The following is a 27637-nucleotide window of genomic DNA, read 5'->3' as shown; positions in this document are numbered from 1 at the left end:
GATTGTTTTGTTAACTTTGCGTCCCATACTTTTCAAATTCAAACGCAAACAAAGTAGTTTGAGAAATATTGTAATGAACTTAAAGGATAAAACAACAGTTTTGTATGAAATAATTTATTAATTCTTTACATGGGTTTAAATCAAATAATTGGCAGTGTCTAAATAAACACTGCCCATTAGGGCATCCCGTACTTTTCAACTTAATTTAACAAAAACGGTCCTTAGAATTGCTTTGCCTTTAGATAAAGAATAGATTAGGGTAAATGAGCAAAAACTGAAATAATTCCAAGATTTTTTTCAAAATTATGCTGGATCCATGAAATTTTGCGGATAAATAATTTTTACTCGTGTCCACTTTGATATTTAGGCATCCGAAATTTTTTCTTAAAAACAGGTTTTAAAAAAGTAGCAAAAGTGCTCATATTACCCAGACTGCTTGGTATTATGAGCACTTTGAAATAGCTCAAAAGAATAACATAAAGTAAAAAAATACTAACCTGACAATTAAAAATAATTTTTGTAATATAACGATTCCTTGTTAACAAAACATTCCTTGTAATCAAATTTTAAGCCACTGAAACTGTTGAAACTACAGTATTGGACAACATTTGCAACCAACATCGAACAATGCTAAAAAGTGTTCCTAATTTTACATGTCTTAAAAACGAAACGAACTATGCTACCACAGCAAACAGTTCTGGAGTCATAGCATGCCATAACATGAGCAATCAGGTGACAGCACACAGGCAGAATTTCGTTGACAAGTGCCATTTTGCAGCGGACAAAACAAGTGGAATTTTTTTGGTTTGTTTCATTTTCTTAAGTCTGGTCCGTGTCAACGTCACGGAAGTTTATTATTAATTAAAGGAAGTATCCAGAAGCACGCAGAAGTTTCCAGTAGAAGCATCTAGAATCTTCCAGAACAGGTTCACACAGGTTCATTTTACTATATACGAGACATGTAAATCGACATGTAATTCAGTCAGTATATGGAAGTCAATCAGTCAGTATTATCAAGGCAGTTTATCGAAATGAGTTTTATCAAAGTGTTTTATCGAAGAACATCAATACAAGAAGTGAAATACAACAAATGCTTCATTACATCAATACAGTCCACATCCAACAAAGACGTTGTGTTCCACAGAGCATTATTGTATCATCACAAGATAAATGTAACACGGTTAGCCTTGAGAAGCATGATTATTTATTTTTTATTATTTTTGTGACTTCAAGTACAAAAATGGCTCCCGAAAGTCTTGGATTGGAACTAAGAAAGAAAACTATTGGCGATTACGTAAGTGGAATGTCACAAAAAAAGTATTTGATAAATATCGCGTGAAAAAATGGACCGTATCAAGACTATGTTCCAAATATCGTTCTACGGGGAAGTTGGCAGCAGATAAAAAAGGTGGAAGACCGCGTTCCACCATTTCTAGAGAGGATTCTATGATCGTCAGATCCGTCAAGAAGGATCCCTGGATATCATCAGTCGAGATACAAAAGCAATTAGAATTGCCTGTATCGGACCGAACAATCAGACGACGTGCTGTTGAAGCCGGATTGTTTTCTCGACGCCCTGCAAAGAAACCGCTGATTACACTTAAAAAACCAGAAGAAAAGACTCCTGTTTGCTACATCTCATATTGACTGGAATGTGCAGAAATGGCGAACTGTCTTGTTCAGTGATGAATCGAAGCTCAACATCATTGGTATTTGCCGTGAGCGATGGCATTTGCCGTGTACGTCGACCGGCTGGAAAACGCCTCGATTTACGTTACTGCCATAAGACCGTAAAGCATGGTGGAGACAATGTAATGGTCTGGGGGTGTTTTTCTGCTAATGGTCTAGGTCCAATACATCGAAACGATGGAATAATGGACCGTTTCATGTATAAAAATATATTGAAAGATGTTATGTTACCTCATGCTGAATGGAATATGCCAATAAAATGGGTTTTTCAGCAAGACAACAATCCGAAACACACTGCAAAAGTAGTCAAGCAGTGCTTTCAAGACAACCACCTATCGGTGATGGATTGGCCGCCTTAATCTCCGGATCTCAACCCTATCGAGAAGCTGTGGGAGATCGTCAACCGCAGAATTAATCGTAAAGGTGTTCGTAATAAGGATCAACCGTTTGAACAAATCCAAAAGGCCTGGGCAGCGAATCCACAAAGTTTCATTGATCACCTGATAGAATCTATGTCTCGAAGATGCAAGGCTGTGATCGACAACAAAGGATTCGCCACGAAATATTGATAGCGAAATACAGCTTGGTCAACATTTTGTCGAGTTGCACTTGTTTTGTCCAGAAGGAAATCAACTTTTTTTAAAACTTTCAATTAATTTATTAATTTTCGTGTACAAATAATGAACAAAACTAGAATTTTCGTGTACAAGTGATGAATAAAACTTAAAGAACTTTGTCTCTTAATAGTTACATAGTTATTTCTCTAAATTGAAAAAATGCAGCACTTTTATATAAAGAAACTAAATTAGCATTATTTGGTTGCACTCGTTTTGTCCGATACTGTATGTTTTCCGCTAAAAAAAATTAGTTTGTAATTTTTTCTATTTTATTAAACTCAAACCATTGAACGATAAAAATTCAAATTTTTAGAATTTAAATTACAACAAGATACTTAGTATCGTTAAAATATTAAAAATTTATTTGTTTTGTTTTTATTTAAAAAGCAATTAAGGTGATAGTCTACCTTTAAACCTAAATCCTAGAATTTTGTATAAAAAAACCCAATTTTTGGCTGCAATATAAAAAACCTTACAAAACTAAGGAATTTAAATTTTTAAATTTGGTTTTGGAACACTGTTTTTTGGTCCGCAGGACCAAAAAAAAGGCATATACGCTGCGATAAATAACTCAAGAACGATTAAAGATACAGTTCTGGATTTTTTTGTACATCGTCTAATGAGGAAGTTGAATTAACTGAATTAAGGAAAAAAAATATTAAAAAGTTTTTGTTTAAATGATAATTCAAAATGGCAGCAAAATTTTGACCCAAAATACAGATTTTGAGCCAAATTAACTAAAGAACCAAAAAAGTTAAAATAATTTTTTTTAATTCAGCTAATAGATTATATATATAAGAATCAATGCACCAAATTTCAGGTCCATAGCATTTAATTGAAAAAAGTTATTTATCGCACCGTTTCAAAAAACCTTATTTTGAGAAAAACAGAAAATAAAATCCAACTCTTTTAGTCTAATTTAAGCCATAAACTCACAAATTGCATTAACAAAGCATTATTTTTGAAAAACAAACTGTTTCAAATCATTATTGGCTTTAGAAATGTTTTTTTAAGACTTCAAAGTTTAAAAACCACTTTAAAAACAAGAAAAGAATAAAAATACATAAAGCAATAAATAAGTAAATTGTAAATTAGTAAAACGCTATATATAATAATGTAGAAAAAAATTGTATTATAACGTAGAAAAAAATAATTTAAAAAAGACCAGTCTCGAATACTATTCCTTTCATTTCTTCATTGGCATCTGCAAATCCTTTACGCTGAGCTCTTTTTTTCTTAAGCTTGACTTTCGGAGTAGACTTAAGATTCATATTAGCGACTCTTACAAAATCTTTATTTGTGTAAAACTCTTGCGTAAATTTTCCATTATACATATTTAGCATAGCAAATACATTTAAAACTCCATTTATTCCCTCATTAAAATTTATGATTGCAGATGAGACACCAATTTCTAATGTGTCTCTAGCAACAAAAATATCCTTCGGACATCTTTTCCAAATAATTCCATTTAACGATTCATTGTTGTTTTGTGTTTGCCCATGCAAACACTTACTTAGTAAATCATCACTTAAACTAAGAAAAATTGGTTTTATTAAGTCTCTTACAACAATGGGTAGCCCTGGTTTTTCTTTATATAGGGTTGTACCATTTATTTTATCAGACTGGTATTTACACCAACTTTCAGGGGTTCTTGGACACATTTGGTGGCGACTATCTAATTTAGGTGCATCTGAGCAATGGTGAAGTACTGCACCAATTTTTTTTTTTTTAATTATTTCAGTTTACAAAGTCAGTCGTTATACAATAAAATAAACTATTAAAATACTTTTACAAATATAAATATAGCAGACTAACAATATAAACTAGGTTTCCGAAAGAAGATCACAAGGATCTAGTCATCGGGACCTTATAAAATATAATAAAACATATAGTTTTTTACATCTTTTTTAACATTTTTTTATTTACAATAATTGTGAAGTGCAAGGTATTATGAAGAATACATATATATTAATCTTTTACACGAGTTAGACTGTAAATAATATAAACTAGCTAAATATTGTATACTATAATATAAACTAGCAAAATATTGTAAACAATATAAGATACAAAACGTGAGAAAAAAATAAGAAAAAAGTTCACAAGTTAAGGTGGCTACCCACTATTTAAATAAAATCTTTAAATGAACCCTTTTATCCCACCTTATTTAAACATTTCAATTGCATTGGAATCAAATAAGACAAAAAATTACAAAAAATTTATAATTTTAATGTTACGTCATGAGTTATGCGCATAATTAACTCAAAAATAGCATATTTTCTAACAAGGATAACTAGTTGCAGAGTTTTCCAAATTAAATGAAACTTTTCAAAAACCTTGCTTCTTATATGAGCTGTGTGCTGAGTTAAAAATAAAACTGATATTTTTATTTAATTCTCTGAAATTTATAATTTAGTATAAACCCCTAAAAAATGGCCCCATTGATCCAAATTTTAATTTGAATGTGATACCATAGTATATATATTTTTGACTCAGCACATTTATCTAACTAAGTTTTATCTCTGTAAAAAATTTCAACGAAAAATATTGAACAAAACCATAGATATCTTTGTTAGAAGGAAGAAAATCTATAAATGGAGAAAAACGCATTGGAAAAAAAAAAGTAAAAAATAAAAAGCTACAAATTCAAATATGGTCTGATTTTAGTACTTTTGACCAATGTCATTTAGCTCGTGAAAAACTTAACGGTGTAGATAAGAACTTGGTTAAAGTACAGTAAAAATATGGAGAAAAAGTGCATATTAGTTCTGGAGAAAAAAAATTCCAACTGTCATTAAGGCCGTTGCTAAGGAACTTTTGGATGTTTACCCCTTTTTAAGGAACAAAATAAGGGCAAACTTATAAATTTTTTTTTCATTGTTATATATTTTATTGTTTATAAAGGGTAAAACCAAAAAAAGAAAGAAAAAAATTTTTTTTTTTTTAGACTTTTAATAGTGGGTAGCTTAAGTTAAAATAACAAGAAACTAAATTTTTTCAAGTGATTAGTAATATTGTAAAATGTTATCTTGAGAAAGGATAAAATTTTTTGCTTTTTTTTAAAAAGATGAAGAGAATTAGTTAGATAAAAATCAAAATTTGGCAAAACAAGTTTATTCCACAAGTGTGGCGCACTTCTAGATAAGATTTTGAGTCACCGTCACCAATATAATAAGCGTAACGTAAATTTCTGTCTGACTCTGATGATGTAAAACATTCAACAATTCCAGCTGCCTCGATTGCGCCTGATGAGCCCTTATGGTTAATGCTACATTCATGTGTACTAAGAAACTCATCATATTCATCAGTGCCTTTTTTTGTTTCCCATTTATCACATTGATGGCATACTTTAGATTTAATGCGGTAGTCAATGCATTTTCCAGTATCGCTTGAAATTATAGTTACACCACCATTTAAAGAAGAGAATCCTCACTTTTGCCAGGTGCCATCACATGAAACTGTAATATCTGTCTTGTTCTCTCCAAGACCTTGCTTAATCTCAACAGCTGCTTTATTCATAAAGTTTAGAGCAATTTGCTTGTAAGCCACTAATATATTCCTTTGAATATCATGAAATGTTGTTCTATGCATTGGTGGAGGTAAATTCATAAAACCACAAAAGGTTGTTAAAGCAACATGCCCCTTTCCTATTTCCCTCATAGCAATTATGGATCTCATATTTACATCCGATTGATATTGCCCACGAGATTCATCATCAATTTCTTGGCTAGTGTAAACCCTTTTACTCCATGAGCAGACTGAGGCTGTACATGTAAACTCTAATAAAACAGACAGTCCTTTCTTTCTTGATAAATCTGTAGAAAGTTCAATACTCCTCGATTGACATTCAGGGCACATAGCAATTTCATCTATGATGAAATTGCTATGTGCTACTTTTTAAAACAAAGCTATCTAACATGATGTAACAGTGTGGAAAATTCGATTTGTTATTAGGTAATGAAGTTCTTGTTGTTGATACTGTTGTTGCTTTATGATTTAATAATGTAAGTTTCTTTGATGAAGTTGAAGCATTTAAATTACTTGTTGAAGGTATGTTATTAACAAGACTATTTTACGAGTCAATGTTGGGTTCAGGAGCTTTAAAAAAACTTTTGCCGTGAAAACGTCGTTTTTTGAAAATTCTTGATCCTCCTGTCTTTCGTCTTTTTCCAGCATCAAGTTTTTTATTGTCCATACTTATTATTTTTTTCTAAATTTGAATAATAATCATAACCATCTAACTGAATACACAAGTAGGACTTCTAGCACGAATCAAATAAATTATAGTAGGGGAGATGGGGGCACCTTGATCCTTTTCAGGGTTTATGGTTGATTACTTAAAAACCATTGCAGACAACACTACTATTTTCAATATTTTAAAAAGAACATTTATTTCTTTATTCAAATCAACAAGCTAATTTTAATACAAATAATATTTAGTAAGCTAAAACTCAACTTTATAACATCACCTACAAAGGATCATGGTGCCCCGTATATGAGGCACCTTGATTACTATAAACAGTTTTTTACAAAATCAATAAAATGTTGGCAATAAAGCATAAATAAAAACATAGTTCTGCACATTTCTGCTGAGAGGTTCACATTTAAAGTTTAGTGCAACAGTTTTTTCATCAGAAATCTTAAGAAATGTTTGCAAAAACTGAAAAATCAAAGTCGAAAATCAAATATCGACCGACACGAGCCGTGCCACCATGCTGCATTGGATCGGGAAGCTTGCAGACGATATCATCTCTGATAAACTCGTATAATTGCTCACTGACAGAGATGAATTTATATGATTTTAAATTTTCTCTTTTCAAATATTTGAGCATTTGCACTTTTTCTTCTTCACAGATTTGTCCAATATAATGAATCGTTTTCTTTTTGGTATCAAATTTAACGAGAACAAAATCCTCCACATTCAGTGCATCAAAGTCGAAGTTCAGGTCTGATGATTCAACTATCTGTTGAGAAGATATTACGTCAAGATCATTTTCACTGTCATCACTTTCAAGCGGTGGTAGGCCATCAATATTATCAGAATCATCGGAAAAATCCATTGGCTCATCGTCTTCAACGGCTGCACTTGTAGCATTTTTTTTCTTGATACGTTTTATCTTTCGAAGTTTCAACTCTTCCTCAAACTCATCATCGAATTCTTCAAACTGAAGTCTTGTAGGAGCACTTTTTGTTTTAGGTTTTGTTGTGGTCTTTTTTAAATTTTTCTGAACAGTTGAAACTTTTTTTTTGGTCGGTTTTTTTGTTTTATTTTTTTCTTTAAACAAATCTCATTTCGAACAGGAGTTTCTGTCAAAGTTCTTGTTTTTTGTACTACTTTTAAATCGTTTTTTTCTGGCTGGAACCTTCGGAAAGGGTCTCAGAATTTCAGGTGTTATGACATTCCGGATTGCTGTTAAAAGTAAAAGCTTTGCCATATGCTTCACACACAATCGGAACAATGTCATAAATAGTCACCGGTCTCGGACTGCTGACTAGCCAATTGCCACATGCCGCATTGTAATACCTCTTCAGAGGCCCATACACAGATCTGTCCAACGGTTGCAGCTTGTGACTACAGTATAGTGGAAAACTAAGCATAGTTATACCATTTTCTCTCGCCAAATCTCGCATGACTCTCGTGGTTGTCTAACACAAGAAGAACTTTGGACTCTTTCGAACAGTGCGAATGTTTGATGAAATGTTTTAACCATTCGACAAAGATCTCTGATGTCATCCAACCAGATGAATTAGCAAATCCTACGCATCCAGATGGGCCATATTTGATCATAAAATCCCGAAACTTCACCCTCGGAAAAACGAACAGTGGTGGTATCGAATTGCCGATCGCATTTACAGCACAGCAAGCTGTCACGAGAGTTTCTCTTTCTGCCGATGTTATACTACCTACTTGTTTGACACCTTTACTAGCAATAACTTTGACAGGTTTTTGTACGGTTGTTAGTCCCGTTTCGTCTACATTGTAAATGCTTTCTGGACCAAACTAATGACGTTCCCGCACTTCCCGGAGATTCCGAAAAAATTTACTAACAGTGAATCTGTTGAATGCTGTCGCTCTTGCAAAGCTGGTGGCTTCTGGTGCTCGTAGAGATAATTCTGGTTTTCTTTTCATAAAGCTCTGTACCCAATCGATGCCTGCCGTTTTGTTCTTGATCCATAAATCCGGGCAAATTTATTATTAGCAACAGCCATTTCATATGCTAATTGGCGAGTTGTTTTTGTTGAAAGGCCATAGTTCATCTTCGACGCTTGAAGCAAATAATTTGATAACGAATCTTCCTCTTCTTCTGTAAAGACCTGTCGTGTATTAAATCTCGGTTTAAATGTAATATCCGGATTAAGCCGTTGCTTTTTAACATATCTTTTCAATGTCATACGATCGACACCAAACTCTCGAGCAACTTGGTTGTTAGGCCTGTTTTTCAATAAAACTTCATTTACAGCGGCTCTCATTGTTTCTGGAGGTATCATTCCTCTATCTGTCTTTCGAATTCTACCTCTTACCATTTTCAGTCAATACCAAATCTAAATTATTGAAAACAAATTCAAAAACATTTTTAGGAATTTGATGCAATATGATACAAATTAATGTCTATCAAAAATTCAACAAATTTAAATCGAGTATTATTACTATATTTTTATAGAATAATTTTACCTTTTTATCTAAATATTATTAATTTTATTTATCTAGCAAATAAAAATATTAGTTCTTCGTGCAATGAATGCATTTCAATAGTTATTTTAATGTAATCAAATACACAAAAACCAGATCAAATTAAACATGTATTATTATAATTTTAGTATGGGGCACCTTGATCCTCAGATCAACCAGCCCCATGTTAGAGAGATCAAGGAACCCCTATAGGTATACATCATGTAATAATGGCTGTATCTCGCCTATAAATAACATGCGACGCCAAAATCATTCCATAAAATATAGGTCAATAAAACACATAGGGACTCCAGTTGATATTTTACAAATATTTAACATAGAAACAAAAATATAGAATAATTCTTATGTTCATCAAATTTACCTTTTATCGCGAAAATCAAACTTTTATTTCTTAAAATTTGTAAAACTATTTTTTTTGCAAAACAACAACGAAAATAAATAGCCGGAAGTCTATGCGGATAGCAACTTATGACGTCACGCAGATATAATTATAAATAGATGATGTAGCGCAAAAAGATCAAGCTGCCCCACAGATCAAGGTGCCCCCATCTCCCCTAAATTAAGAACTATAATAATATATAAATACAAAATATATCTGCCAGCAGCAAAAGCATGCGTCTATTAAATCTTTTCGAATATATTTCGAGTTATACTTTCGGTTATACTTTAAAACTACATGTGGATGTCCTGGATTACTTTTAGATGCTTACCAATGATTAAAACAAGTTCAGGAAGGCTTCGTTTTTTAAATTTTTTTAAAGATACGATTTTAATTTTTTTTTTTTTTTGAAATCGCAAAATTTATGCGATTTTTATTTTAAAAAATTATACCACCTATACCTAATGATAAAATCATGTAAGTTGTAAATATTTTTTTGAAAAACAAATATCACCATCATTTTCTACGTTTATGATATTGGGTAAAACAGTACAACTTGAAATTTTGAAAATTTTCGTATTTTAAGGTAGACTACCACCTTAAAACCGCTGTATTTTAGGACTTTAAACTAGGTAATTTTAATGAAAAACATGCGGTAATATGAGCATGCTCATATTACACAAAGTTGGTATCTTTAAATAAAGTCAAAACTTAATGTTTCTATGCATTGTTTTTCAAACAAAAATACATTGGATTTTTAGTTTGAAAAACAATATTTTTTTTTCTGAAAAAATTAGTTTTATTATTTTAGCACCAAAATTTCGCGCCACAGATTTATTCATGCGTGATGATATTATTTTAACAACGCAAAAAATTTAACAGCGTTTAATTAGATAGCCGCTAATTACTGCATATAAATTTCCGCTAATTGCGCTGATTCCTGTTATCTTCACATAAAATCGATTCAAAAATTAAAAAGCAACTTTAACTTCACTGCTTACATCTAAGAAATCTTTAAGTATGCTAATATTGCCAAGGTGCTCATATTTTGTTTTTTTGTTTACATTTGTTGTCACAGTAAATAAATTACTTTCACAAACACAAACAAGATTTCTGAAAGAAGATCGTACTGAAATTATCATCAGAACCTTTTACAAGCGTGTGTATATAAACTACATCAAAACATAATTAACAAAATAAAACATAATTAACAACAAAAGTTCTAAAGAAAATATAAAATTGCAATTAAAAAAACCCGACTTTACATCATCCCCATTAAGATAATTAAATTTTTCAGTTTATATTTGAAAATGGGAAAAGTCAAATCCTTGCCGAAATTGGACAAAGCAATTTTATTCTAAAGATAGGGTGTACGTTATGCAATACAAAACTGATTAAATTTGGTTCGACAAAAGGGCTCATGTATAATATTATTGCTTCTAAGTGTATATTTATTGGTTTCAAACAAAAAAGATCTTTAAAATCGGGAAAAGATATATCATTTTTCCACATATACATAAAGCACAAAACATTAAAAGCATTAAGCTTTTAAATATTGAGAACTTTCATTTCAATAAAAAGTGGTTTGGAATGAGTGTATCGATCCGCAAAGTTTATTAAACGGATCGCATGTTTCTGACAATCGCATCTTTCTGATATTACCCTAATCGACCCTACTTTAAGGGAAAACAAATAAATTTGTGAAATTAATGACAACATTAGCAAAATTGACCTTGAGTTTTCAAAATTTGACTCATTTGAGGAATGAACCGAAATCGGTTGTCTAAAATTATCCTATATACCATCGGTATACAAGGGAAATGCACTAAGTCCAGTTTTAGCAGGATGGAGTTACATAGACCACTATTTAGTATTTTAAGTTCTCTATCGTTTGATATACCACACAAATTTAATAAATCAGTTATTAATAAGTTATTAAGATTTTTTATTTTTAACTATTACACAAAACTTATTTGTTCATTATCTCAAAATGATGTTTTTGGACTTGGTGCATTTCCCTAGTATACCGACGATATATTATCTTAAAAACGTCTTTTTATGTCAGTAAATAAAGAAAAGTTAAGAAAAAAAATATTTAGAGAGGTTCTTAAATCTCTTTCCTTCACACAGCCCTTTTGTACGCCTACTTGGTTTTATAAATGCCCGTTAACTTTTATTTTAAAATATAAAAGTTAACGAGAAAAAATGAGACTCAATTCTCAATCTAAATAATTAATTCTATTAGAGGTATGAAAAACATATGCTAAAATTAAATGAGGTTCTTCTTGCTGTTAAAACGAGGCATTACCGATCTATTTTCTGCTCTTGCATGGATTAATCCAACTCGTTTCTCAAAACCAAAGACAGTTTCAAGAGTTGCAATTACCTAAAAAAATTTCTTATTTTAATAAAATATTTATACTCTCGAGTCCTTAATAAACGATGGGGGGAGGGGGAGAAGACATTTATTAATTTTCTAAAATTTATTTAATTTATATTTACCCGCTCATTAATTTTTACTTGATATCAACAAAAACTTTACAACTCAAAATTAAAAAATTAAAATCGGCCTTGAAAATTAAAAAATAATTATTTTAGTCACCAATAAAAGCGAAATCTTTTAGTGTAAACAGGCTTTAAAATTCGTCTACTAGATTAGACAAAAATTAGCTTTTGGTTTACTTCTCACCAAATTATAAACCTTAAACCAGCATATTAAATCCAATTGAAATTGATATAACATCTGTTAGAAAATGTAAATTTGACCGCAAGCTACACTGAAATTAAATAGATTTAAATGCGTGTTTTGTAAAAATATTAGCTAGGGTTTATAAACTGAAATTTTTTATAAAAAATACTTATATTTTAATATGGAAAAATTGATTTTTCCATGTTACAATATAAGTACTTTGGCTGCAATTAATATTAGCAATAAGATTTTGGAATCAGAATTCCATGCTGATCATCTCATATATTTTTCAATAACTTTTTTTACATTTTCATCTTAAAAGGGTGAGCTGGTTCAAGATGTGCAGTGCCCTAACTGAAACACATTGGAAAGTATACTAATACTGAAAATTTAACAACTAAATCTAGGTTTCATAGGTCATCTTCTTCTAACCCATGCTTGGATACCCACAATAAAAGTAAGGAAGAACCAAGGTGTTGAGCCACTTTAATTGACTATAGTGCTTGGTTTTTGATTAGCCGAACCTTCAGTAAAAGTTCTTGAAACTACTGTTTTATAAGCATATTTCTGAAATTACTATTTTTAAGCATATTTCTGATATAAAGGTAACTTTTTTATAACTTCCTCACCAAGTTCAATTACAGCAGGACCTATAGATTGACTTAAAACTGTAATTTCTTTCCATTACAATAATCTTAGAAAGCAACTTACCAATTGGTATTTATCAACCCTGTCTTTGAGGCTGCCATACGATCAAGCTCTTCTATTTATTTTCATATTTCTATGCCAAAAGGAAAGTTCATTTGTGTGAAGAGAAAATATTAGTCATTCTAACTTTCTTTCTAATTTAATCTCTAAACAATGGATAACATCTCCATTATGACCTGTATTTACAGCTGTGCTATCACAACCAATAAACTTTAAGCTATCTTCATCAAAATACCAAGTAGACCATAGAAATATTTTATTTGCTACATGTTCAGCAGGCTTAATTTTTGATTTTTTACATATTTACCATATTCATCAGTGAAAATATAGTGATCTTTTTCAATTAGAGGATAAGATTTTTTGTATTCTTTATTAAATTTCATTAAATTGGTTTTGTCACTTCTTCTATCAAAAAGAAAATATTATGAATCTTTATATAATTTAAATTTACTTTGAAATCATTACTTCTGTTTAATAAATCAATATGTTTTGTGTAATTAGAACATTCAAGCTCACTTTTAAAACACTATTTTTTATCATTACTTGTTTACAAAACCATATCATAGGTTCTTTTTAAACGTCTACTATTTATCATCTCCTTTATTTTAAACTACTTCAAGTTCTGTCCTTTCTTACTAATTTGCTAAATTGCCTTTCCCTTCCTTTTAATCTCTATGTAGTCTTTTGATCAAAGTTTGAGCTTGCTCTCCCACTTTTTTTCTCTGCGAGTGAATAAATTCTAACTCTATTATAGGAGTTTATATTGACTTTTTACATTTACAATTGATACGAACTTTTTTTTCATATCCCAGACAATATGATTCATTGCAGAATAAAATTGCAAATATCCTTAACATCATTATAAACTTTTTTGATCTTTCTGTCAATGGACTTATCTGTAAAAATAACTGGAGATGAAATGTCTGAGTTTGCATTTTTCCATTGTTTAACAAATTTTAATCTTGTTTTGCTAACCAAATCATCCAATGGGTACACTTTCTTTTCTGACAACTTTTTAGTCAGTATAACTTTACGAAGAACAGTACCAAGAGTGAGTACCAGAAATTTTTTGTGTTAAGTCAATTCAACCTGGAGTTTATAGTTTATAAGAAAAAAAGTACTTAAAAATAAAAAAATAAAAAGTTAACTTGTAGCTATCTTATTTGAAAAATAAGTTTAAAAACCGACATTATTAAACCGCTTTAAAGACGCCATTTTTGTAGAATTAGAAAGAAATGCGTCATTAAAAATAAGTAAACGTAAAACTTTCCAGCGCTTGATTTATTTTTTCTGAATTAAGTTTTAGTTTTTAAGCTAAATGATGAATGTTTTTTTTGATGATGAATGTTTTTTTTTCTAACTTAAAAACAAAAGTTTCTGAAATTTTTTGTTAACCGTCTATTTAAACCCAAATTAATTGCAAGATTTAAAAACCATGTTTTTTTTTATAAATGTTTTATTTACATAAGTTCATTTAATTATATGGCTTTCTGAAAATCGCTGTTGTCTAAGATTTAGATCAGTAAAGTAAAGTAGATCAGATGGAATAAAGTCTCTTACTTTTCCTTAAAATAAAGTTTTATCATATTATTAGATCATCTTTATTTTTCTTTTACTTTAACAACATCTGTCCAATATCATCAAAATTCAACGATGTATTACTTAATTATTTAATATATTAAATAATTAAATAATACATCAAATTATTATTATTTATTATTATTATAAATTATTAATATATTAAGTAATATATCTAATTATTTAATATATGAATATATTAAATAATTATTTAGTTATTTAATATATTAAATAATTAAATAATGCATCAAATTTAACGATGTATTATTTAATTATTTAACGATGTATTATTAAATATATGTAACTACATCTGCTTAAAATAATGCATTATTAATTAATTTATTTTCCAAGTGTAGTTACATTATGTAACTACATCTGGAAAATAAATTAACTAATAAAGCATTATTTTAACCAGATGTAGTTACATATAAGATTTTTTACGGATGTAACTACATCTGGAAAAACATATTTACTAATAACGCATTATTTTAACCAGATGTTATTACATATAGAATTTTAACACCGCAGAAAAGTATATAAACAAACTTGTAATCCTTGAAATCAACCAATGTCCATACAAGTTCCCAGGGGCACAGCCGTCAATTAGACGTCTTACGGACGTCTTAACTAGGTCCCCAGCGAATACAGACATCAATCAGACGTCTTACGGACGTCTTAACTAGGTCACGACGTCTTAGACCAAATTAGGACGTTCTAACATCTGGTAAAGGTGTCTTTGTAAGGACGTCCTAGTGACGTCTACATTAAGAAGTTATCAGGACTTCCATATTTAGACGTACTTTGACGTATATAAATTTATGTATAAACTTAGCGCACAAAATATTATGTGCTAACTCGGTTAGTTAAATACGTCTGCTTGTTTTAGTTGATTATTTTGATATTATTAATTTTGGTTGTTGGTTATTTATCGTTTAAAGATATTTTCCATTTTTCTATATTCTATACCCTATGATCTATAGTCTATAATCTATGCAGTTTTTAAATAAAAGAAAATTGAGTTTAGTTATTAAGTGTAGATAAGTTGCCAGTATAATGAATGAATTTTAACAAAAGATATCAAAATTGCAACAAGTCGTTTTGCTATGTATTTTATAGAATAGTAATGATATTTTGTGTAATATATATATATATATATATATATATATATATATATATATATATATATATATATATATATATATATATATATATATATATATATATATTACACAAAACACAAAATATCATTACTAAAAAGTAAAGCGGGGCATTAAGCCCCATTTACTCCGTTAATATAATAAAATGCTTAATGTTATTGTATTAAGTGAGAGGGATATTAAATCATCATAGATAATAACTAACCAATCAGGGAACTTTTCTCAACATTACTTGGGTTTCTAACCAATGGCATTGATATTTAATTAGAATTTATAGATGAGTGATTTTTCCATCTAGTTTTCCGATTTCTTCAAACTTGTTGAAAAACTTCCGTTAAATTAGCGCGTGTTTGGTTTGACTTAAAATACAAGTATATATAAACGCGTGTTTGTTTTGACTAAAAATAAAAGTACATAAAAACTTAGTAAGTACTATTTTTAACTTTATAACTATATGTGTATGTAATTAATGAATTAAAATACTAATACTTCTAGAGCAAATTAAGGTAGCAATTTTAGCAAAGTAAAATGGCAGTTAGATAAATGTCTAAAAGATTGTTTGTAAATAGCTCTAAAATTCACTTTAATGTAGGTACGCGGAAATCGCGATTTACGGAACCGATTTTTGTGCTAAAATTTTGTGACTCGTTTTTTTCACTTCTTTTTAGGCAGCGTGAGGTAGACGAAGTTTTGTGGAGTTTCTTTTTAGAAACATGTATTCACATAGATACTTTTTTGAAAAAAGAAAAGTTAATCTTGATTATTTAAAGACTTTTATGTATGGTTACTGAACTTTTTCATGGATTATTTTGCTCTAGAATATTTAGTTGATGTACTCACATTAATTTGTAGTTGAAGAAATTTTGATCCCGCTTTTTCTCTTTTTCTAACACATTTATATATGTATTTCCTATGTACATGCCTAATTTCAACGAAAAATAATTGGTAGCAGATAGTTTAAAATGTGTTATATTACGTATAACACTTTTTTTAGGTAGCCATAGGCAAACGTTTTTAAATGTGTTTTTTATTAGAAGCATATATAAACATAAATTATTTTTATAAAGAAGAAAGGTTGAACTTGATTTTTGTATGATATTTATTTATGGTTACAATACTTTTTCATGGATTATTTTACTGACAAATTTACATGAAAATTGTGTCCCTGTTCTCACAATAATTTGTTGTTGAAGGAATGTTGATCCCGCTTTTTTTGCAAGTTAACCTATTTTTTACATCTATTTTCTTTGCACCTGCCAAAAATCAGCAAAAAATAATTGGTAGCAGATAGTGTAATTAGTTTAGAACTTTTGGTACCTAAATTCGGTTTTTCTGTTGTTGTTTTTCGCTAAGCGGAATACGGGAGCGGACAGAGGGGCAATTTATTAAAAAAAATTGTAATATCGTGTTATTTTGATTTTCATTATTATATTAGATAAATGGATAATTTAACTAAAAGTTATCTGGATTCTTTAATGAATAGAAAGTTTAATATTTTTTTAAATAATAAAAATATTATTAACTATTTTTAAATCAAAACAATAATGATAAATACAATTTATTATGCATCCCAGCCGGCACGGGGACGTTCAAAAAACGTACAATGAACGTTCAGACGGAACGTCTTAGACGCGTTCAAAACACAGCAATGTATAGACGCTCAAGGACGTCTTATTCGGACGTTCAAAAGACGTCCTATAGAGACCTAAGTAAGACGTTCCTTTTAAATTCAATTTTCTGGAATTAAGCGCGCGTTCTATAGTAGTTCTATTTAAATTCCATATGCGTACGAAATTTCGTACGCATATGAAATTTAATCAGAACTACTATAGTTTACTATATGGGCGTGAGTCACTATAGTAGTTCTACTATACACTATAGTGTATAGTAGAACTACTATAGTGACCCACGACCCTTTAATTATCTGGAATTTAATCAGAACTACTATATATAGTAGTTCTGATTAAATTCTAGATAATTAGATAAACAGATAATTAAAGGGTCTAGGGTCAGGATGATAAAGTTGAAAACATAATAGAAACGGGAACAGTTTCGCCTAAATAAACCAATAGAATACACAATTTAAAGTATACATTATCTACAAAATATTTCAGATTACAGATTTAAAAAATTGTCTTCAAAACTGTCATTTTCGCTGCTTCCTTTCCCACGACCACCGCCGCCTTTTCTGTCCGGCGCTCTTTTTAGGACATTACCAATGTACTTTTCTATTTCATTTCCAGCATACTTGAGCATGGCCTCTGTGAAAAGAAAAAAAAAATAACATAAGAAAGTTTAGAATAATAGTTCATGTTGCTTTCACACACTTAATTAAATATTAACAACAACAACAAAAACTTTTTATGATATATTTATGATATATTTATTATATAAAGTATAGTTTCAACACTGAAACTAATAAATCAAATAAGTCTAATAAAACTAAAAACCCAAGGCAATATTATATATATATATATATATATATATATATATATATATATATATATATATATATATATATATATATATATATATATATACACATTTCAACAATAATTAAATAACTGATATTGCAGACATTAGTCAGCAATATGACGTCACGCTGATTTAGGGATAAGCGAGGGCTTCAGTACATACATCGACTGATTTAGGGAGAACTCGCAAGGGAGTTGATAACACATCGAAGGGTTTGGGTTGGGGCAGGGATCAATTTATTTTTATTATTCTTCCTTTTCCCTCTTCTTTTTCTACTAAATGTTACTAAAAGAAAGGTAAGCAATTTTATCACGTTTTGCTTACCTATACATGCAGATGTAGATATATATATATGTATTATATATGTATATATATATATAATAAAGAAATATGCTAATATGAGTAAATAAGAAACAAAAAAACTATAAAATTTACAACTACAGATAAATTTGTTCAACATAAATGAACTTTTCAGTTTCCGCTTCGTGCAAAACAGGAAATATGGCGAGCCCCTTGCATTCTCGAAGACAAACTTTTTCAAGTCACTTTTGGAAATGAGTTTTTTTTCAACTTTTCCGTAATTTTCTTCCACTAACAGTGCCATATTAAACCTTAATGATGGAACTGGTTTGACATATAAATTAAAAAGATACCTTTGATTGATAACATCACAATGAAAAGTTTCATTATTTTCATTTTCTGTCACAAAAGCAACTGAATAGTCAGTAAGAAGGAAGCATCTGTCTTTTTTACTTTTCGATATTTTTGTAAATAAAGACTTATGTGGAACATGTTTAAAAAAATTTTTAAATTCTACTTGTCTTTTACACACTTGTACAATAGGGTTAATTGAGTTGTTAACTGACTGCTTTAGTCTTTGAAGAAAATTTTTAAATGGAAAGCAAGAAATACTGTTAACTTAACAGTATTTCTTGTTTTCCATTTAAAAATTTAACTTAAGTGAGTAGCAACGATTAATACAATCATCAGCTAAATTAAGTAGGTTATGTACATTATATACAGTAAAAATTTCTCGGTAAATATACTTACATGAATAAACAAAATGTGCCATCATACTGCGAGCGTAAACTAAGTGGTTGTTGCGAAACTGGTCATTAGATGTCAACATAATACCAACAGAAGTGCTTAACAGAAGAAAATGCTCATATATCTGTTCAGATACAACACGCTTTAATACAACAGGACCTAAATATATCAAAAACTGCCAAAACTCTGTAGCTTTCCAACGATCTAGAAATTGAAGACTTCTTGGTTGACGAGCAAATTCACTCGGCATACTTCCATTTAAACAAGTTAATTTTCTGGAAATTTCAGCTATTTGGGATGCAGATATTTTTCCAACAGGCCCTTTCAGTAAATATTTTAAGATACACTTTGTAACACCCAAACAAACCGAATACATATAATCTAAAACAAAAGAATTAATACAGGGAATCCCAATATTCACAAGTGGAGAAACAGCTTTTTGATGATCAAGATAGCCATAGTTTTGGAAAGTCAACTCGAAATTCAAATTGAAATCAATTTCATCATTGAAAACAACTCTTCCGTTATGCGAGCCATGCACACAACACATTTCACAAGAGTTGTAGCCAGTGTGGCTTACAACACTCTTTAAATAGGCTCTAGCTGGAACATCACAAATAAAAACTTTAATTGTTAAACTAATATGAACTCCATCAAAATCAATTCCACCTTCTTTAATTTCCATCCATTCCTTCACAAAATCTGATAGGAAATCTACCAAAGGGTCAGGTTTACAATTTCAACAAAAAATTCCAATAATAAAAACGTCTGAACCCTCAAACATACTAAGAATAGGCCATAGCTAAACAGTAGATGACCGAAGAGTCATCTACTGTTTAGCTATGGCCTATTCTTAGTATGTTTGAGGAAGGTCATCAATATTTACAAGTAAATTGATCAAAAAATCATTTTTAACAGTTTAATATGTTAACATTCTTGTAACTTCACTCTTAATTCCAAAGTATGCATATTCGCCACCACATTTATTTTGAGTTACTATTTTTCTTGGAGAGTTTAATAGTGTTCGGGCATCTTTCGGAAGATTTAATCCTGTTTCTCTAAGAATACATAATAACTGGTTAATCGATTCACAACTCCATTTATTTTCAGTTGCACACGCATCTAACCTCAGATTTAAATGTGTTAGTGACTTATGTTTTTCATATTCCTCTGATAACACTTTATCTGAATCATCTGCATCTTCAATTAGGTTTTCTGAATCTGAAATTGAATCCATATCAGTTTGAAATTCTGAAGCTATATGAACATTTGTATTCAATGAATCTTGGAAGTACTCTGTGGCACACATTTCTACTATATATAAAATACTATATAGTAACTATATATATCCTACTATTTAGTATATATTAGATATTCATTTTAATCATATCATACATTTATATATTTAATATAGCTATAATAAATAAATAAATATGTATATATATATATATATATATATATATATATATATATATAATATATATATATATATATATATATATATATATATATATATATATATATATATATATATATATATATATATATATATATATATATATACTTTTCACTGGGTCACCATCATCAGCTTGTAAAACAATATGTATACTATATATTAACTATATGATATTTTACAAGATTATGATGATGGTGACCAAATATTTAGTTAATGTGTTTTTAAATATAAAATTAAAAAAAAATTATTTACAATATCTTCGTAAAAGTCTGTTAAACCTATAGGTTTAACTTATTAATTATCATTACAATGATAATTAAAACTTACTATTAAATTGACTTTAAGCAACTCCTTGTGAAACCTTTGGATATTAACATTTCCATGGTATTAGTTTTAATTTGAGATAAAAAAAAATGTCGTTGGGTTTAACAACTAAACTGCGCATAGTTAACCATAAAAATTTAAAAAATAATAAGTTATTATAAACCGGGAATTGTAATTTTGTTTAGTTGCTTGTTTGTCCAGTATTTTTATTATAATTCATCACGCTTTCTGAATGTAATTAAGACGTCTTTCAAACGTCCTACGCAAGTCTGAAATATTTTAATTGGTTCCGAAATAGTTCCAGGACGTCCAAGACGCAAATTGAACGTACATTGTACGTTTTCTGTACGTGCCTGTGCCGGCTGGGATATGTTTATTTAAAATGTAAAACTTTATTATTTTTTTTTAATGTAAAATTAAAAATAAGAATAATGTCCACCGACTCAATAATCTTTTTATTTAAAAAAAATCATGTATCACTGACACATTAATTTATTTTTAAATGATACATAAAAAAAAAAATTAAGATCTTATTTATCATAAATTTTTTTATTTGATTTAATCTCACACTGTCATATTAAAACTGTTGATTTTGATTTGATTGTTATCTGATCAGTTGACAATTTTATGAAGACAAATAGTATACTTTATTGATTTAATCTTAACAATAAACTTGTTCGTGTTTTCCAAATATAATAAAATATATTATTATTATCAATTTTTTATCATTTATTGAATTGTGTACTTCTTTAAAAAATAAATTCCAATTAATTCATGAAGTTTAAGAAAAAAAAAAAAAACCATATATATATATATATATATATATATATATATATGTATATATATATATATATATATATATATATATATATATATATATATATATATATAAATGGTTACAATAGTATATAAATACATTTTCCTAATTTTTTTAATTATTACATTTTCATTGCATATAACTTACTGTTGAAAATTTCAAATTTTGTAGTGTAATTGTACAATTTTATTGTTATCTTTAGTCCAATTAACACAACCTACCACTGGTAAGTTTGTATAGCATAATTTTTTGTAATGATTATAAAACTCCAAATAAGAATGTATGCTTTACTTTAGTTTATATTTTTTCAATCTTACCTCCTTTCAACACTTGCTAAATGTATACATTTAGTAATTTTAAAAGCAAGTACTTTTTAATCTGTGAATAGGTTTAATACCAATTTCAGATTCATAAATTGCTAAATTTATTTTTTTAATTACAATTTTTTAACTTTAGTTCCATCTTCATCTGTAACAAGTGGTAAGTTTAACAATTATTACTTTTTTTTACTTAAAGTAAAGCATACATTCTTATATGAATTTCTCGAATATTACCATATTTTTTATTGCAACTATTTAACTTTAGTTTCATCTTCATCTGTAACAAGTAGTAAGTTTAACAATTATTACTTTTTTTTTACTTAAACAGGCTTGGCCAGGAAGGCGTGCGATTTCACGTCATAATATGACCACGCAAATTCTATTTGATTATACTTAACTTGACCACGGCTGTTCATAAGTTTTAAAAATTTGTATGCGTTTTAAAAACGCGCTATAAAAATCTTAACTCAACTATAAAGAAACTTAAAAAAAACGTTAAAGAAGCGAATAAATTTTCGTCAAAAAAATAACGAAAAACAAAATAAAAATAACTTGCATAAAACTAAAATTGCAAAAATAAAATTAAAACTTAACTAAAAAAAATAATAAACTATAACGATAAGATTATCTAAATTACGTTTGAATAAATAACTTTGAATCGTTTATCGTTACTAATGTTTTTATAATTTCATATTATGCTAAACCTTTTTTAAATAAAGTAACAACTTACAACAGACAATTGTTTAATAAACGCGTACATTTAAAAGTTTAAAAAAAGATTCTTAACAATTCTTCGCACAAAAAGTAAAAAAAGTAAAAATAATTAAATCGTTTATTTAAAAAATTGTTATAATTTTTTTTTATTTAAAAACATTTATAATAAAAAATAAATACTTATGTAAATATAAAAAATGTGATTTGTTACTTTATTTAAATGCGTTTCAATAATATAAATATGTAAGTAAAGATCAAAGTTATTTAATTCAAACGGCTTTCAAAAAAGTTTGTCTTTTTTTTCTTCTTCTCAGTAAAAACTTTAATGATTCTAATATAAAGTTATTATAATATAAAGTTAAATTCTAATATAAATTCTAATATAAAGAGACCTTCGCTGTTTAAAGTCGTCGCTTATAAAATCATTTTTTTTTTCAATTTTTACGTTTGTTTTACTTATAAAAAAAATCTTATATAATTAAATAATATAAATAAAAAATTATACAACTTTCAATGATACTTTAATTAAAATCATTAGCTACTTTATTTAAAAGCGTTTTGCTAATAAAAAACGTTAGTAAAGATAAACGTATCGAAATTATTTATTTTCGACGTAATTAAAAACTAATTATTTCAGCGCATTTGTTAAAAACCGTGGTTAAATCATCAAAACAAAATATTATTTGCGTGGTCATATAAAGACTTGAAATCGCACGCCTTCCTGACCAAGCCTGCTTAAAGTAAAGCATACATTCTTATATGAATTTCTCGAATATTACAATACTTTTTATTGCAACTATTTAACTTTAGTTCCATCTTCATCTGTAACAAGTGGTAAGTTTAACAATTATTACTTTTTAATATGTGTATGCATTTCTTGGCAATTACAGTATTTATTTTTGATTGAAACTTTATTAATCTTTATTGACATCTACCCCTGCTATGACTGGTAAATTTTTTATTTTTTAAAAATATTTATCAAGTCAATCACTTTTACAAATCATTATTTATATCAAATGTTACATAATTTCATTCAGTACCGTGTTTATTCACAAGTTATTGTCATTTAGAGCTTACATATGGCGAGTTTAGAAGATATAGGTTCCTGCACCCTGGACCTACTGGAAATCGCGCGTATTTGCGATGGGTCCAGTTAGGAGGAAAAGATAGGGAGATATAGGCTAGAGCTTCCAGCAACCCTCCTAAGAGGGGTGCTGGAAGCTCTACCAGAAGAGGAAGTTGTGAGCGAAGACGGAATGGTGGCAGCTTTGTGGTCAATGGTGGAATTCACAATTATTAGGCGCCACCATTCCTTCTTTTTTTTTTAAATATATATGTAGTAACATCAAGTTTGCTTTCCATTTTGTTTCAATTTAATAAATAATTTAAAAACAAAGCATTCAAGTGTAATAGTTCCAATTAAATATTTTGTACTTTCAATGTGAATAAAAGTTGTAGTATAAAAATTAGCAAATTGGTATATATATTTATACATATTATAGGTATTCAAAGTAGATTTTTTGCGCATTTCATATCCCTTATAAAATAGTGTTAAATATATTATTAATTTTCAAATGTTAAGAGAATTGGCATACTTATTTACTATTTCTATTTTAGTTTACTAATAACTGTTTATTTGACTTCAATAACAGTTATTTGATCTTAAACTAGTTTGGCTTATGTTTGCAGTTCCTTAAAATTATATTGCCATTATTGTGGTTGAAATACTAGTTTCTTTTAACAATTACTTGCTGTTATAAGGTTTGTAAGAAATTTTTTGGGTACATTTTATTTATTACATTTCTTTACATGTTGCATTATAATCTTATAAAATGTTAACAAATTATTTTATATTATTGATTTACTTTTCACAAAATTTAATTAAAATTATAATATAAAAATTATCTGTATATACTTTTTACAGGAAATATGGGTCCAAAAAAATCACGTGGTGTCTATTTTAAAAAATAAATTATTTAGTTTCACTATTGGAGTTTTAAATATTATCATTTACTAAAAATTACGTTTTGTATTTAAAAAATTTTTAAAATACAAATTTTAAAATTGGTTTTACCTTTAGCATTTTTTTTTTTTGGGGGGGGGGGGGGTAATTGTAATGTGTAAAATAATTAATAAATGTGTAAAATAATTTTTTAAACTAATTCTTTAAAAAAAAAACGCAATTTAACACCATTTTTCAATTTTTTTCAATTTCAGGTTGGAGAAGGGGGTGGGGGTTGTTAATCGTGGTACACGCCCCTCCCCTAACAAATGTGGTAAAAAAAAAAATTCAACTAATTTCTCTCTTTTGAAAGAAACACTATTTAAAACCGCTCTTCAGTTTTCTTAATAAAAAATTTTTTTTAGTTGGAGAAGGGTGGCGGGCGTGGCACACGCCCCACCCTACCTTATGTGGTAACAAAATTTTGTATTATAATTTTCTCTTTTATTTACACAATTTAAAATTGTTTTTCCAATCTGTTTTTTTTTTTAATATTTTTTTAGGTTGGAGAAGAGTTAGGGCGTTGGGCGTGGCACTTGCCCCACCCATATTGGTTTTTATAGACCACTCGTGTAGGCTGTAAAGTAAGAAAACGTAGTTTATACTTATGAACACACAATATAATCTGGGTGTTCTCTAGTTTAAAATATTTATTAGAATGTAACATTTCACTGCAAGGGTGTTAGACCATAACGAAGACACCCAACCGTTAATCGAAGATACAACTCTAATATTTGGAATAAATGGAATGGAAGCAAATTGTAACAAATTTTTGTGTATAAATATAACTGATTTCATCAGAAAAACACTTTTTCATGTTGAAAACTTGTATTTTTTCAGGGTTATGATGGTGTTTTGGTATCCCCCCGGGCCCTCTAGAGACGCCTTATATCCATAGACTAATAAAAACTTGTAGCCTACTCTTACATCTATCTTTTGGTACCAAGTTATAGACATTTGAATAAGATTTGACAAAGTTATAACAATTTCAGTGAAAAATAATAATAATTTGGCATCAGTTTCTTCAACAAATCCATATATCTAAAATATGCTACTAAAAACGTCATAACTTTTTTTTGAATTGTTCGTTTTCGATAATTTTTTTACCTCTAAAATACAGTATTGAAGGGCTTTCAAATGATATATAACACTCTAGTATACGCTCAATTTAAAAATTTCAGTCCACGTACCTACTTTAATGCTAAATTTTCATTAAATACTTTGAATAGAAAGCATTTCTAAGAGAAATATGATTCTTTTGATTATTAATTAGTTTAATTAGTTTATAAAAATTAATGTTTTAATTAGCAGGGGCTTAATGCCCCCAAATGCCAAAAAGGTGATTAAAACAACCAAATAAAATTGATTAGATAAATAAAATCAATGTTTTAACTTTTTAAACATTACACAGATGTAGTTTAAATTGAAAACAAAAGTTACTTAATTTTAGAAATAGTTTAATACTGTTTTAAATATAGTTTTGATAATGGAGCTTATTGCCCCCTTTGTTTAGCAGAATGGTTCGAACATACAAAAAGAGAGAGGAACTAGGAAGGAAGTCATATGCAAAAAATAACCTACTACGCCTGCCCTCTCATATAACCCATCTTCTCCAACCTCTGGATACATCAATTTTCCGACCTGTGAAGAGCAATGGCAAAGCCTGCTATTGAAATATGCAAGAACGCATTATGGACCAGTATCAAAGAAGCATTTCCCTGGTCTGCTACACACTCTTTTCAAAGTTCATTCACGATAGAACAAGTAAAAAGTGGTTTCAGGGGAACTGGCATTCTACCATTTAACAAGGATGCTATTGACACAAACTCGTTTAAACAGTGTCCTCAAGTTATAATGTCTACAAAAAATTCTGCAGAAAAATGCACATTGCCCACTCCAACTGTGCCATGCTCTACATAAGTACTTCCCATCACTAGTGCTCACAATACTTCTGCATCAACATCACTACTATGTGTATCATATTCAAAATCACTGTCAACTGCAGCATCATCAACAGAATCATTACTTTATCTTCAGCACCTGCTTCAGCTCCTGCAGGACCTTCAAACATCATTGACACTTCAGCACCTGCAGGACCGCAAACATCATTGTCTACTTCATCATCAGGATAGTCTTCTATTAGAGACTTTTTTCTCAAAGAACTGCGCCTAGATTTTCCCAAACTTCAGGGTATGGTAGGTCGGCTAAAGTCTCCAGGTTTCGCTACGGAGAAAACCTAACAGGTGATGAATGTTTCAAACGACTGAGAGATGAAGCAGCAAAAAAAGATAACACTCCAAAAAAAAAAGACCACTTGAAAATGAAATCTTCCAGCTGGAGATGATAGGGACAGTGATGGGTACAACACCGTGTGCCTAAAGTGTAATACTCATGGTGGTCACAAAGAATAATGGGTCTGCTGTAACTTATCTGATGGTTGGTACCATATTAATTGCTCAGAAATTCCAGATGAGGCTAATATTGAAGCCATGGAATGGATCTGTGAGATTTGCCTACAAACAATGTGAAAATATTTGTTTAACATCTGGAGCTTATTGCCCCCATTTTTTAAATTTTGAGTCATTGTTAGTTGTAACTTTTTAGCTTTTTTTTCACTGTAAGACTATAAATTTTTCTGATTAAAGCTTTTGTACTTGAAGAAATATGTGTTGTCTATTACTTAAAAACATTTTCAGTTTGAATTTAATATTTATTTACTTATTTAAAGTAGAAGAAATGAAAGTTCTTGAAAACATGAGGCTTAATGCCCCGCTTTACCCTATATATGTATATATATATATATATATATATATATATATATATATATATATATATATATATATATATATATATATATATATATATATATATATATATATATATATATATATATACATATATATAGGTACGTGTAAATCCAGATTTTATGGAGCCGTTCGGCCAAATTCTGTGACACGCTTTTTCAAGTTTGTTGAAA

The 27637-nt window shown here is 29.0% G+C and overlaps 2 long non-coding RNA genes across 2 annotated transcripts; one reads left to right on the top strand and one right to left on the bottom strand.

Moving 5' to 3' along the window:
- Window positions 1-17586: 17586 nt before the first annotated feature.
- Window positions 17587-21330, bottom strand: LOC136084710 (uncharacterized). The gene is made up of 2 exons (XR_010640800.1): window positions 20811-21330; window positions 17587-17766 (listed from the first exon to the last, which is right to left on the bottom strand). It is a non-coding gene; the product is annotated as an uncharacterized LOC136084710 (long non-coding RNA).
- Window positions 21331-21793: 463 nt separating this feature from the next.
- On the top strand, window positions 21794-25443 carry LOC136084709 (uncharacterized). The gene is made up of 6 exons (XR_010640799.1): window positions 21794-21850; window positions 22081-22104; window positions 22210-22233; window positions 23469-23492; window positions 24276-24419; window positions 25164-25443. It is a non-coding gene; the product is annotated as an uncharacterized LOC136084709 (long non-coding RNA).
- Window positions 25444-27637: the final 2194 nt, after the last annotated feature.

The sequence above is a fragment of the Hydra vulgaris genome, chromosome 09 (genome assembly GCF_038396675.1).
Source record: "Hydra vulgaris chromosome 09, alternate assembly HydraT2T_AEP".
Lineage (NCBI taxonomy): Eukaryota > Metazoa > Cnidaria > Hydrozoa > Anthoathecata > Hydridae > Hydra > Hydra vulgaris.
This window is presented reverse-complemented; position numbering and strand designations above follow the sequence as displayed.